At 40.0% G+C, this 12,931-nt stretch overlaps 1 protein-coding gene across 1 annotated transcript in view; it reads left to right on the forward strand.

Moving 5' to 3' along the window:
* The window catches only part of ALK (ALK receptor tyrosine kinase), a 312,288-nt gene that overhangs the window by 212,451 nt on the left and 86,906 nt on the right, over positions 1-12,931 (forward strand). The window lies entirely within an intron of this gene.

The raw sequence follows: 12,931 nt of genomic DNA on the forward strand, positions 1-12,931 counted from the left end.
GTCTTTTAATCCTGTAGGGATCTTGTGTCAGAGAAAATACTGCTTTGCAGATGAGGGTGGTGGCTGAAGTGAAGTTAAATAATTTTAAAGTCATTCTAAAGTGAAAGTTATTTCACTTGTGGTTTGTGCCAGTTTAAGTAAAATAAATTTAATGAACTTGTTATGGGGCTTATCTTTGTTTTCACTTTCATCTTTTTAAAATTAAGTTATTGTAATGCTAGGAATAAAAAAAAATTAAGCAAATTTAGTTTTAACATTTCTTCCAGAAGAGGCACAGTAACTCAATTACTGGTAGAGTAGCTTCTTGCAGTAATGAATTAGTGATTATGCATTTCTGTTACTGGCTGTGAACACCTACTTCTTGCAGAGCCAGATTTAGACAGTGGTGGTTATGTTGAATAATTTAATTTATTTAGAACCTTCATGTGCTCATCAAAGGAGCAGCAGGGAGGAAGCAAACCTGAATATATAGAGAATTTGGGTTTCATAGGTCTGCCATGCCAGTTTGGTGATAAAGGGGGCAAAGTGTCCTATTGCTTTGTTTAGTAATAAACTGGCCATATATTTGGGTTTTTAAGATATGGAGGAGGGAGTTATAGAGAAATGTTTTATAATGCACTTAAAACTCATCTTTAAAATAGATGTTTTCATGCAGAAGGTGGAAAGGCTTGAACCTGCCACAGCTCCAAACAGGTGTGCCTTACCAGAGTGAGCAGGTTTATCCTCTCTAGCACAGAAAAGGTTAGGTGGCTTGGATTAAGAAACGGAATTGAGAAATCTCAGCCTTTAAAATCCAAAGCCTTAATGGTCTGAAGAGAAGGACCTGTTCATAAGAAGTACTAGGAACTGCTCAAGAGACATTGCAAATGTTGGCACTTGTGGGTCTTAAGTACTTTTTAACACCTTGAAGAATTGGCCAATACATTATCTTTTTAATGCTGTATATGATTTTTATCCTGACCTTCTCCTTTAATTAAGGCTTATTTCAACAGGGGAGCCATTGATTCAGTGAAAGAAAATGAACTCTGTAATCTGCTTTCCCCAAATTGAACTTATTTTTATTACTATTAATTGCTGCCACTTACTTCTTGTGATGTTTTAACTGCTTGGATTTATTAAAACAATCATAGGATTTGCTATTATCATTTGAGAAATGGGAAGGACAATGATGATTTACGGATGACCCAACGATTTTAAGCTGGTATTACTCCAGATTCAAAGATTTATGCAAACTGACTCCACTAAGTAGATGAGAGTCTCACTCTCCCTTTTTCTCTCCCCTAATAAACCCCAAAAGACTGCTAGCCTGTAACAGAGGGCATGGAGATCCTTGATTTTGCAAAAGAGGGATAGTTTTGGTCTGAGTGCTGCTTTATATCCATGAAGTTCCCTGTTAGCTCTAGGAAGGTTTTGTTGGTTCAAATAGGACTAGTGTTTGGAGTTGTTAAGACCTCACTGTGCAACTTGACCCATGTTTGTTTGTGGAGAGTTGCAGTGATCTTTGTGAAGAACTGAGAGACAATGGGGAAGCTTAGAAAGCCAAAGCAGAAGAGGGAGATGATCGAGCAGAAAGGAAATGAGTCAGACTGCGTCAGCAAAAGAAGAGAAACATAAAATCCCAGATTGGGGATTGGTTTGGGTTGAAGGCACCTTAAAGATCATCTAATTCCAACCCCCGTGCCATGGAGAGGGACGCCTCCCACTAGGCCAGGTTACTCAGAGCCCCATCCAGCCTGGCCTTGAGCACTTCCATGGATGGAGCATCCACAGCTCCTCTGCCTAACCTGTGCCAGTGCCTCACCACAGTGAAGAATTTATTCCTGATATCTGATCTGAACATCTTCTCTCTCAGTTAGAAGCCATTCCCTCTTGTCCTGTCAGTACATACTCCTGTGAGAAGTGTCTGTCCACCTTGCTTGCAGGATCCCTACAGAAAGAGGGAGAGGTGGTGACAAATCGCTAACGCTGAAAACCAACGACAGGATATCAGGCAGGAATAATTGGTCTAGATGGCGGAAATGATTAAAAAGTTTGACCAGTTAGAAAGTGATTGGAAGAAACATTTACAATCCAATTAATTAACTAGGGCAATCAAGCTTAATCAGATAGTCACTCAATCAACCAGACTGAGCTAAGTGGATAATCTGTTGGACCGGCAAAGAAACCAAGTGAGGGAAATGCACTGAATTGTCAAAATTTAATGAAATGCACAAGAATTAATCCATTACCATTTAAAATTATCAAAAGCAAAAATAAATATGTAGGATGCTCAGATGGAAACTAGTCCCTTTTGGTGGCACATCTCACCAGAGCTTCAGAGGCATTAATGAGTAAAATAGGTTTTGGAAGATGAAGAACAAGAATGAAGATAATGTGGCACAGTAAGGAAAGATGATATTCTGTGTTTGCTTGAAAATTAAATAATGCTAACAGCAAGAATCTTATTTTTTTAAAAGCCTGCTTAAGTGTCACACATACAAATGGTGGGTACTGAGGTGGTCACCGCTTTTCTGTAGTAGTGCAGTACACACAAGTTTGAAAAAAAGGTGTAATTCTTTCTCTTTCTTCATAGGGTAGAGTCCTTAAGGTTTTGGCTCAGGGCACTTCTGTACCTCAGGGCTTTTCCTCTGAGAAGTTCAAGTCCAGCTTGGTTTCTGTGTCTGAGAGGTCTCACTCTAAATCTGCCCCAGTCATGCTATAAGACCCTGTCCAGCTCTTTTTGTCCAAAGCCTTCCCCTTCCTGGCTCAGGAGCCCTGCTGGCTTTGTCCTGCTGTTCTGTTTCTGCCAGGTCTACTGCAGTCAGCTTTCTGAGCAAACCAATTACTAAATCAACCCACAGACTTTTTGACAATCCTGCACTGTATCCAGCCTGGGAGAGGTGTGGCACCTTGGTGCCAACACTGAGGGATACAGTGACAGTCTGCAATAGAGCAGCTGAAACAAAAAAGCCTCAACCTTGCAATTCCAAATCAAATCCATGGCCCATAAATAGAAATGACAGCTGAATAAAACTACTGCACTGGGGTTTTGTCCCCTGAAAAGTTTAAGAATCTTTAACGGGGAGCTAAGTTTTCTGAAAAGCAGTGAATGCCCTTTTAACAAATGAAAGTCCTTTATGCTGTATTTGGAAATTCACAACCAGTGGCTGCCCATCAGAGTCTCAGGCAGTATCATTAATCCTGTATGTTGCAATTCTTTTACTCTGAAGTTGCAAAAAAACGTGGGCAGAGAGAGCAGTGTTTAAAAGCTGCCAGGTGACTTTGGAGCACAAATTAATGGGAACCACACTCCTTAGTCCCCTAGGAGTTCTCAAAAATGCCATCATTACTGCCTGGCACTGAGACATGCCTTCCATCATGAGGATGAGAAGGGAGGCAGCTTTACCAAGTGCCTCCATAAATGAGGTGTGCAGGGCTTTTATGAATTGAGCCTTTGAAAGCCCTGCTAGCAAGGCTTATTGATCCAGAAGTCACACATGGATGGCAAGATCTTAAATTGCAGTCAGTTTTTATTACATGAAAGAAATTTTAAGAACATACCTTTTCCCCTCCCTCCCTTTTTAAAATTACTGCCTGCTGAAGTTTTCTATAACTGGGAGGTTGCAAGCAATTAAATGAGTCAGCTGGATCCTAGGTCCAATTCCAAAAGTGTAATGTTCATGGAACATGATTGATGGAGTATCAGTGAATTTGTAAGCATAGGCAGAGGTTTGGAAATGTTTTTTCAGATCTACAAGGAAATATAAATATAAATTAGTCAACTCTGTAAGAAACATTTATCATGTTCCAAAAATATCAGTGGTAGATCTTTCATTTGATGTGAATACAGATGAACAGTGCTGCTCTTTGGATACCTAAAAACTTTGAGAATTGAAAAGCAATCCATCTGGTTCTGTGAGATGATGGGTTGTGCCATACGGGGATCCAAGCTATTTTGGTGGAATTGGGTGCACTACAATCCAGAGTAAATGTTTTCTTGGAAACTACAGAATATTCCTTGCACTTAAGCCCAAATGATGGACTTAAGTGGATCATAACCTAATCCAGCATTAGGTTATGTGGTACAAAAACCAAAAAATAAAAGAACAAAAAAAAAGAAAATTATGAAATTTCAAAATTTCTGTAATATGATCAATGTTGCTATTGATTTCTAAAAAGACACAAAGACACTGTTGTCTCTTTTAGCACCTCATGGAATAACAGTGTATGTAGACATGTTCACGAACATCAGTTAATGAAGCCGTAACAAAAGGAAAGCAGTTGCTGCAAGACCAGAAACATTAAGTGCAAAGTTTTGGCAACAGTGTTAACTCAGCCCTCCTGTGTACTCTTGTTGTACACATCAGTAACAAAACAGTAGCAAAATGACTCACCTGTCTGCAAAAATTGCCAAGTGGCTTAGACAGGCAAGAAAAGGAAGTATTTCTTCCATGGGAGCTATTTCCCAAAGCAAAGGAAGTGAGTAACTATGCAGTTACTTGTGAGGAGTTTCTGCCAGTGAAATTACTAAAGCACGTTGCACGTCATCCCAATAATTGTTGGAGCTTCAACTGTTTGCATCAGCTTGGAGATCTGCCCCCACATATTTATCAAATATTATATTTATATATTTGTCCTTTTGAAAAAGGAGGAGCCTAACAAGAGGTTTGATAGAAACATTGCTGATTTGGACTTCAGTTACTTCATCATTGCTTATCTCTTCACAGCCAAGAGAAGAGTCAGGTTTAAGTTACAGCTGTTCTTTCACTGCACATAGAGGAGGCTGAAGCTGCCAGAGGATTTGTAATTATACATCTTGCTGTGCTATTATATAATTTTTTTTAATTAACAACTGGTTAAGACAACTGAGAAATGGAAATAACCTTTTCTGTTCTGTGTTGGAAAAGTTCGGTTCCAAGGGATGTTTGCACTGCTCATGTTTACACAGAGTGCTTTGCCATGGTCTTCCATGTTTATGGTGTTTATCTTCTGTTTTCTTCTAGTTTCATCTTTGGAGCACCTCTAGCTTTCTCTGTTCCCAGGTGAAATCAGGCAGTTCCTCTCATTTGGACAAGCCTACTTCTGCTCTTTCCCTTTAGTCATAAAACATTCTTGCCTGTCTAATCTAATCACAAAACCTTTAGGGCAATTTTTATTCCATTATAAGTTTATATTGTAGTAAGTAGTCTTCATCTTAATTGTTGATTTGTAGAATGTGGACTAATTTGTGGCTTCATGTAGCTCCCCTCAAATTATAATAAATGTGCTTCTTCTTGCTGGTTTTGTTCCTAGCAGTACCAGGCAGCAGCAGTAATGCATTACAGTTGTCTTTCCCAGAACAATTCTCCCTGGTTCCTATGACTTTTTTTGATTTTCAAGTAAATGGTGCCTTTCTTTCCTGGACTATTAAGGTAATTGCTTAAACTAACCTAAAGTGTCATGATGAGGCAGATGCCACCAAATGTTAATCAGTCATGCAAAATAACTCTTCCTACAGTGCAAGCCCACCACGATACTGGTCTATAAACACTGCATCGAAGTTTATTATGGTTTCCATTTATTCATCTTACTCAAAACAGTAATCTCAGATGACATGAAGAAAGTTTCTTTTCCAGTTTACAGTCAAGCAATGCATTTGTCCCTTTCTCCCTATTTCTTTATCTTAATAGCATATAGATGACCTTTCTTTTAGCACCTCAACATTCTGCTGATGCTGCTTGCTTTTTTCAGTGTTTTAACAAAGGCCAGAAAATATTTTCAGTAGATGGAAGAAAAAAAAAAATTCCCCTAAACTCAACTTGCAAAGCTAATTCAGTTTGCAGTTCTCAGTCTAGACCTCAACTGAACTGTCAGGGAATAAAATCTGTATAATAAACCAGTCATCTAATTCACAATATCACAAGATTCAATCTCCCTAGGCAAGATTTAGTTCAGACATTCAGGTGCTTTGTTGTATGAAGTTAGACAAGATGGTATTCATCTTTTGTGACTTCAGCTATCTGAAAGTTAGGCATCGTGTCAGAGCTGGTCTCTAGGGTCCCTCTGTAGTCAACAGAGAGAAAAAGAGGCACTTCAGAGGGCAATTCATTCCACCTTTAACATCATCGCATCATCAGAGTGTCAGAAAGGGGACAATGCTTTGGTTGAAGAATTGCTGTCTGGGATTTCTAACAGCACTATCCTTTTAAAGCCAGTGGGTGCTTTAATACCTGTAATCTAGAAGGTCTGCCCACCAATTTCTCACTTGTGAATGAATAGGGTCAGGCAAGGAATCTTTAACAAACAGATTCTCTATTGAACATTCTCAAGACTCACTGGTTACCACGCCAGATCAATCATTTTAAAGTAATTATTTTGCAGGAGTTTATTCAGAGTCTGTTAGAATAAACCCTGAAAGAAATTAAATGACTGTTGAGTGCAAGATTAATGTTGCTATCCAGGCATACTTTACAAAACCAGCATTGTCAAAACAGGCTTCCTTCATGCAGCTTTTACTGGGTGCTTCCAGTCAGACCTAGAATCTTCTCTGCACTGGGAAACCTGTGTGAATTCAGCTCCATGTTTTTCAGCCTCTCTAGATATTTTATTAATGGGTCTACAAAAGAAGACATATTTCTAAAAAAACCACAAACAGTTCTTTCTTTCACATTCAGGGAAGAACATTCAGATACAGAAGTGGTTTGTGAAGAGTGAAGTGGATGTTGGGAGCAGCAGAGCTGCAACCCAGAGCCTTCTAATGGAGTCTTGTAGGTCATATTTGAGACCCCAAATCAGGCTTTTTGAAAAATCTACTTAAATTGAGTTGCAATTGGAGATTGGATCCCATGCTGCTTCCCAAAGAGTGGTAATAGAAGATCCACATTAATTTTTCACTTACTTCCTTACCAGGAGGTGCAATTCCTTCTATTGCATTATCTTGTTTATTTTTATTACCCTTGTGAATGACTCTGTCACTTCTGTTTAAGCAGAAGCAGTAACTCAATCCCTTAATACAGCCTTAAACAACATTGCTTCTAAATGAGGTTAAGATCTATATTATATGCAGCATTTGTCTTGAACCTTAATTCAGCCTGCTTCTGAAAGGATATCTTGTTACATTCAGGAGTAAGTCATTTCAGACCCAGTTCCTGGTGATCATTGAGTTCTAGACTAAATTTCAACTGACAGGAATTCTTAGGCATGATGCACTGTTAAGATGCATGTCAGGGAATTTCTGTTCCACTATATTAATGTAATCAATGTTTCTTCTTTACCAGAAAAAATTAAATTATCTTCAGCTTTTTACTGAAGAGAAAATTGTACTAGGTGTGATGTTCTTTGGGGCTTTTTGTTTCATGACCATTCTGTTTTAATACTATTTAAAAAAAATAGCTTTAATAATTTCCTGTACATAACCTAATCCTTTTATTTCCATCTTTGGTTTAAAGAGAGGTCCCGTTTTAAATTGAGAGACAATTTCCTTTAGAGTTTGACTATACTTGCAGTTTCTTTTTTCCCATTCCCCTTGGTTTAGAAGCAGACTTGATCTGAATATTTCAGATAAAGACCAGGCTGTGTTTGAGTTTTCCCAAAGCTGCAAAGGTAAAGGGAGTTAGCAGCCTGACGTTCCACACTATGCCCTCTGAAAAAAGGAAAGGGAAGGGAAATACTCCCTCTTGCACAGAGTGCTTTGCATGGGCTAGTAAGAACATTATCATGTATCAGAATTATCTCTCATATTAGAATGATGGTTTTGAAAAGAGGATAGAGAACAACCTTTCAGCAGGTCACATGAGTCTGGGAGATGCTTCAACACAGACCAGAGAGCAGCTGTCACTTGGAAATGAGAGAGGGTCACAAAAAATCCTTGGGTAGGTAAGAATCGCTGTACTGGTGTCACCTGTCTGACTTTGCCTGAAATAAATTAGGGAGTAGTTGCACATGCTGCCTGATCAGCGGATCAGGAGGGAAAGCAGTGGTGAACAGATGGAGGCAATAACCTCTCCTGCCAATGCAGCTGGGGAAGGATGCCTACCTGCAAACCAGAGGGACTCACCTGTTCCACAGCTACAAATAACTCCAGCATCTCACCACAGTCTGCTTTAACTCATTAGTGCTGACAGCTGTGAGCTGAAGTGGTGTTGCTAAGGCTGGAGCCTTGCACTGCCAGGAGCTTTGGATGCTCTCACCTTGTGAATTTGTGACAGTGCAGCTGAAAGTACTTGGGGGTCTGTTGACTCACAGGGAGCAACACCCAGAGAAAAGCACAAGAGACAGACTCTGCCGTGTTTGCAGTGTTTGGGCCAAATGCTCAGATCTTCTGGGGCAATTCTTGTTGCAATTTCTTCAAGAAGGAGCTCTGTATTTTACCAAGTCTGTAAGACTCAGAGATGGGTGTTTCATCAAAGTATCATTTTTGAGAAATACATTGTGTTTGTAAAGCAGCATCTCTCTACCTTCAAGTGTGTGCATCCACTTAAAAGATATTTGGGTCCAGACTTGGTGCTGTTTGGTTTATTTTGCTGTTTTCCACCACAATGAAAAGCAATTTCCGCTTGGATTTTGGAAATCTGAGCCAGTATCAAGTAACTTTGATCAGAAATTGGAAGTGTCTTTTCATCATCTCATCCTAAAACTGTAACAGATATTCAGTGCTTCATCTACAGCAAATATAATAACTTAGCCAGCATCAGAAATTGTTTGACACCAAATATGCATTGCTGAGTGAAAGTAGTGATTTATAACATTGCATGAGAGATGTTAGTATCTAATTTACTGCATTAATCAGTGAATGCCAGATCAGTTTGCAGATTACATGTAGATCAGTTTAATCTGTCATCTTAATTGTCAGTGAATTTTTTAATGTTGAGTTTACTTTAACTGTTTTCCACGCTGTTCCTCACTGAGATGGAAATAGCAGTGTAATAACTCTCCAGTGCCCACGTGAGAATGTTCAGGCCTCATGGCTGGTTTTGTGCTGCTTTCCACATCTGAGATTCCCTCAGCCAAAGCTGCGTTTTGCTGACATTTCCATGGCTTGATGTGTGCCAAATGGAGAGAGCATTGTCAGCCCCAATATGGTAAAAAGTTGGGTCTTTGGTGCTCTGAGTGAGGAAATTTCAGGGGACAGGACAGAGCTGAAGTGACCCAGAGCTCTCTCAGACACGCTGCACTAGCATATGGCAGTGGCTCCAGTGATTCTGTCCCCCTCTGCTCGTGACCAGCATTTGGTGACACACTCACCTTCTACTTGAGAGCATCCGTGGTCTTACACGGGGTGAGCAGCATGTTTATTTATATATATGTTATTTTTATAATAAATATATTCTATAATATATATATAATTTTCTAATACATATATATTACAATTTTCTAATCTATATATTCTATTATTTTTATTATATACATCTATTCAAGCTTGTTTTTATTCTAGCTCGTTAAAAAAGCAACCTGGTGGGACAAAGCTATTCCAAGTGCAAACTTAATATGTGTCTTGGCAAAGCAAAACCAAAAAAAAAAATTAATGGAAGAAAACAAGTTTTCACACCTTCTCCCGGGATTCAAGGAGATTTTTTTTTTTTTTGAAAATATGTTAAAAGGCATAAAGAAAGCATGAAATATATGAACTGAAAAAATTTTGAACAATAGCAAGTTTCCTGAAGCTAACCAATGTTTTATTTCAGGTCAAATATAATCTTTTGAAGTACTGCTGAGCAAACATTTTCCTCTACAGGAGATATTTTCATTTTAGATAGCTCTTAAAATGAGATTTTTTTTTTCTGTGAAAAAAAATTATGCTATTCTAAAAAGTAGCAAGGCCATATATTCCCCACAAAATGGTTTTTTAGGGGTTTTTTTCTGTCACAGCAAAAAGAGACTTATCCAAGGTCTTTGTCAAGCAAAGAGGCTCATCCAAGGTCACAAGAGCCATTTTGGATAATCCTGACCATCAGATTCCTGACTGGATAGGCAGCATTTCTGGAGGTCATTTGCTAGCAGTGCAAGGCCCCTGCACACACAGAGGGAGTCTGGTTCTGAGGACCCCAAGAAAGGATGCTGGACTGCTGTGTTGGAGCTGTTTTGCGCTCAGTTCTTGATTATTTAATTCTTTCTTCATTTCACTGAGTCCTGGGGAAAGGATACCAGGCTTTTTATTTCCAAGAATACCCAGGATGACTGATAACTTGGATTTGTCACCCTGTGTTTGCCAGGTCTCGGTTCCCTGAGCTGCCCTCCTGCTCTGCTGAACAGAGAGTGCAGCTGCTGCTGCTGTGAGCCCAGAGGCCTCTGAGCTTTCTGACCCTGTCACCACCCGTGGGACCTTGGACCATTGATTTTATCCACATTAGATGCTAGGGCAAGGCACTTTCATCATCTTTGTGATACCTCATTGACAGACTGTTCAAAATTATATTGCTCACTAAAAAGCAGCAGTAATGACCTGTGGGATGGGAAGGAAGGGCATGGTCCAAGTGGAGCTGAGAGCCTTTGCTCTAAGTGCAGCTGCACAAGAGTCCTGCTGCTGTCTCTCAAGAGATCCTGGAAAAGGAGGCAAGGCATTTTTCCTGGGGGAAGGAGTGGGGCAGTCCATTTTGTTGCTGGTATTTCAGTAAATTTTCTGTATGAAGATTCCCTGTGTCCTGCGGGTTGCCTTCCTGGCTTTGAGATACTGCAGTGCTGTAAGCCAGTGACATTCTTTATGGTGGTGAACTGCATCCACATCCCATTAAGTTAAAGCCCTGGGAGAGCTGGAAGTCAGGTGTTTTAACTATTCTCTTTGTGAAAAATATATAGTGGACATATAAAACCTTTGCACCCAGTATAACTTTACTATAGCACCATGGGCAGCTTAAGGTGAATGGAAGTGCAAATACAGTGACCAGTGGGGCAGAGTAGGAAACAGGAGGAGTGTCTGTCCCCTAACATGGCTGCCCCTGTCCAGATAACCCCTGCCAGAGAGAATTCCCAATGAAATGTGTACAAAAATTTATGTCAATGATTCCTTGGGCTATTAAATTGATACTTCAAGATCAAATGTAGACACATGCAAAGTGGCTTTGAGGTTTCCCCTAATCTATTTTATGGCCAAAAGAAAGTTTGGTGGTTCTTTTTTGATTATTCAGTGCATTTGTGCACTTTGTACTGTCAAGTGAGTCCTGTCCAATACAGCCTGTTTACTGTAACCCTGTCCTAAACTGGTGGTGTTTTTTGCCAATACCTTCTTTGAAACATCACCATGATCCTGTAGGTGTTTGGTGGAGTGTACACATAATTTCATTGCTTCTTGTAGCTGGTAAATTGGTTTATATTTCTCTTTTCTTAATTCCTGGTACACCTAATTATTTTTTGATTGCCAGTCATTTGGAATTCTGTGCATGTGTGGCTGGGTATTTGAGGGTATTCTACTACCCCTGCCTGCCACAGGACCAGAATAACCCCATTTACTTTGCTGTGGGGCTACCATTTCATATTCTCCTTTAGTAATTTGTTTTTTTACCAGAATGTTTGTTTGCTAGGACTTGATGAAGAGCTGTGTTTCTTCCTGATTCTTTATTTTGTATAATGAATTGTTGAACAGTTGTAAAGGATTTGCCTGCCAGGAAGAGATACATTTGCATTTTATAAATAGATTTATCTAAAGTCAACAAGGTGTTATGGTTTGCTGAAACCTACCCAGCTGGGAGGAGCATTTTACATAATAACAGCAGTAGCAAGTTTGTGAGAATTTAATACTACTGCTGACAGTAATTAAGTGATTAATTAATGGCCAGCTGAATAAGTGAGCAAAATGGGGGGAAAATGGGTTGGAAAAATCTTGAAGGGGAGCTTGCACTAAACAGAAAGTTTATTGACAAAGAGGATATAAAGGGATATTTTGGGTAGACATACACTTTATGGTAGCAAATTTAAAGATGAGAGCTGCTAAGAAAATGCTTGAAGCAATTGTATGAAATCTCCTGAGAGTTGATTGCACAATTTATTCATTGAAGGGTAAAGGTTTCAGAGAAAACCTAGAGTCAGAGAGAGAGGGAGAAGTCATGGTCTGTCTCCTTGATCTGTCTTTACTCATAGCAACAATTTGTTAAAATTCTTATCACTGCATTTAAAATAAGTTCAAGAGCCATTTTAATATTATGTAACTACTCCATTTTTAGTCTAACTGCTCTACTGCTGCTGGCAGCCCACAGGCACCTCAACCTCGGGGCATGGTTATTCTCTGTACTGATATTGGTCAACTCTTGCAATCCTCTCTGCATCTCCTTATACTTTTGGAAAGTGATCTCATGTGGAAAGCATTAATCAAAGAGTTTGTCAGCATGCCACAAGAGAGTAGAGAGTCTGCCTGAAACCAGGGTGGTAGGGTTGGAATTGTAGTGTTACCACTTTTTCCATTTTCCCCTGATATCTTCAGTATGTACCTTGGCTTACGCAGAGCTACTCACTTTGTTATTCACTGACACCTCTTTGTTTTCAGTAAGTGTTCCCAATTTTCCTAAGTTTCATGCACATTCAAAGACGAATAGAGGTCCTCAGGCAGAGATGTGGACTCTAGGCAGGAGTCTTCTCCAGGCTTTTTTGATGTTGTGGGCCACTGACCTTCAGCAGCTTTGCTCCTGGGATAATGCCATTGAAGCGTAGCAGGGCCTTGGAGCACAGCCTGGGACACAAGCACACAGGGCTGTGCTGTCCCTGTGTCCCTCTGGACTGGCTTCAGAGCATGGAGATGTTGGCAGTTGTTGGTGCATCCAGCTGGAAGAGTCACCTCTGACTCACTGCACCCATGACTTGCTGGTGTTCAGCCATGTGTGGAGATGGGGGGACACCAAGAATTTCCTTCTCCCTCCCCAGAACTAAAAGCTGGGAGCATCCATGCCCGTGGAGTCCCTCCCTGTGGTGAACCTGTTGTGTGCAGCCACTGCTCTCCCTCACAGCAAGAGTTCAGGTGCAATTTCATTTTGCCCATTCTTTGTGG

The sequence above is a fragment of the Melospiza melodia genome, chromosome 3 (genome assembly GCF_035770615.1).
Source record: "Melospiza melodia melodia isolate bMelMel2 chromosome 3, bMelMel2.pri, whole genome shotgun sequence".
NCBI classification, from domain to species: Eukaryota; Metazoa; Chordata; class Aves; order Passeriformes; family Passerellidae; genus Melospiza; species Melospiza melodia.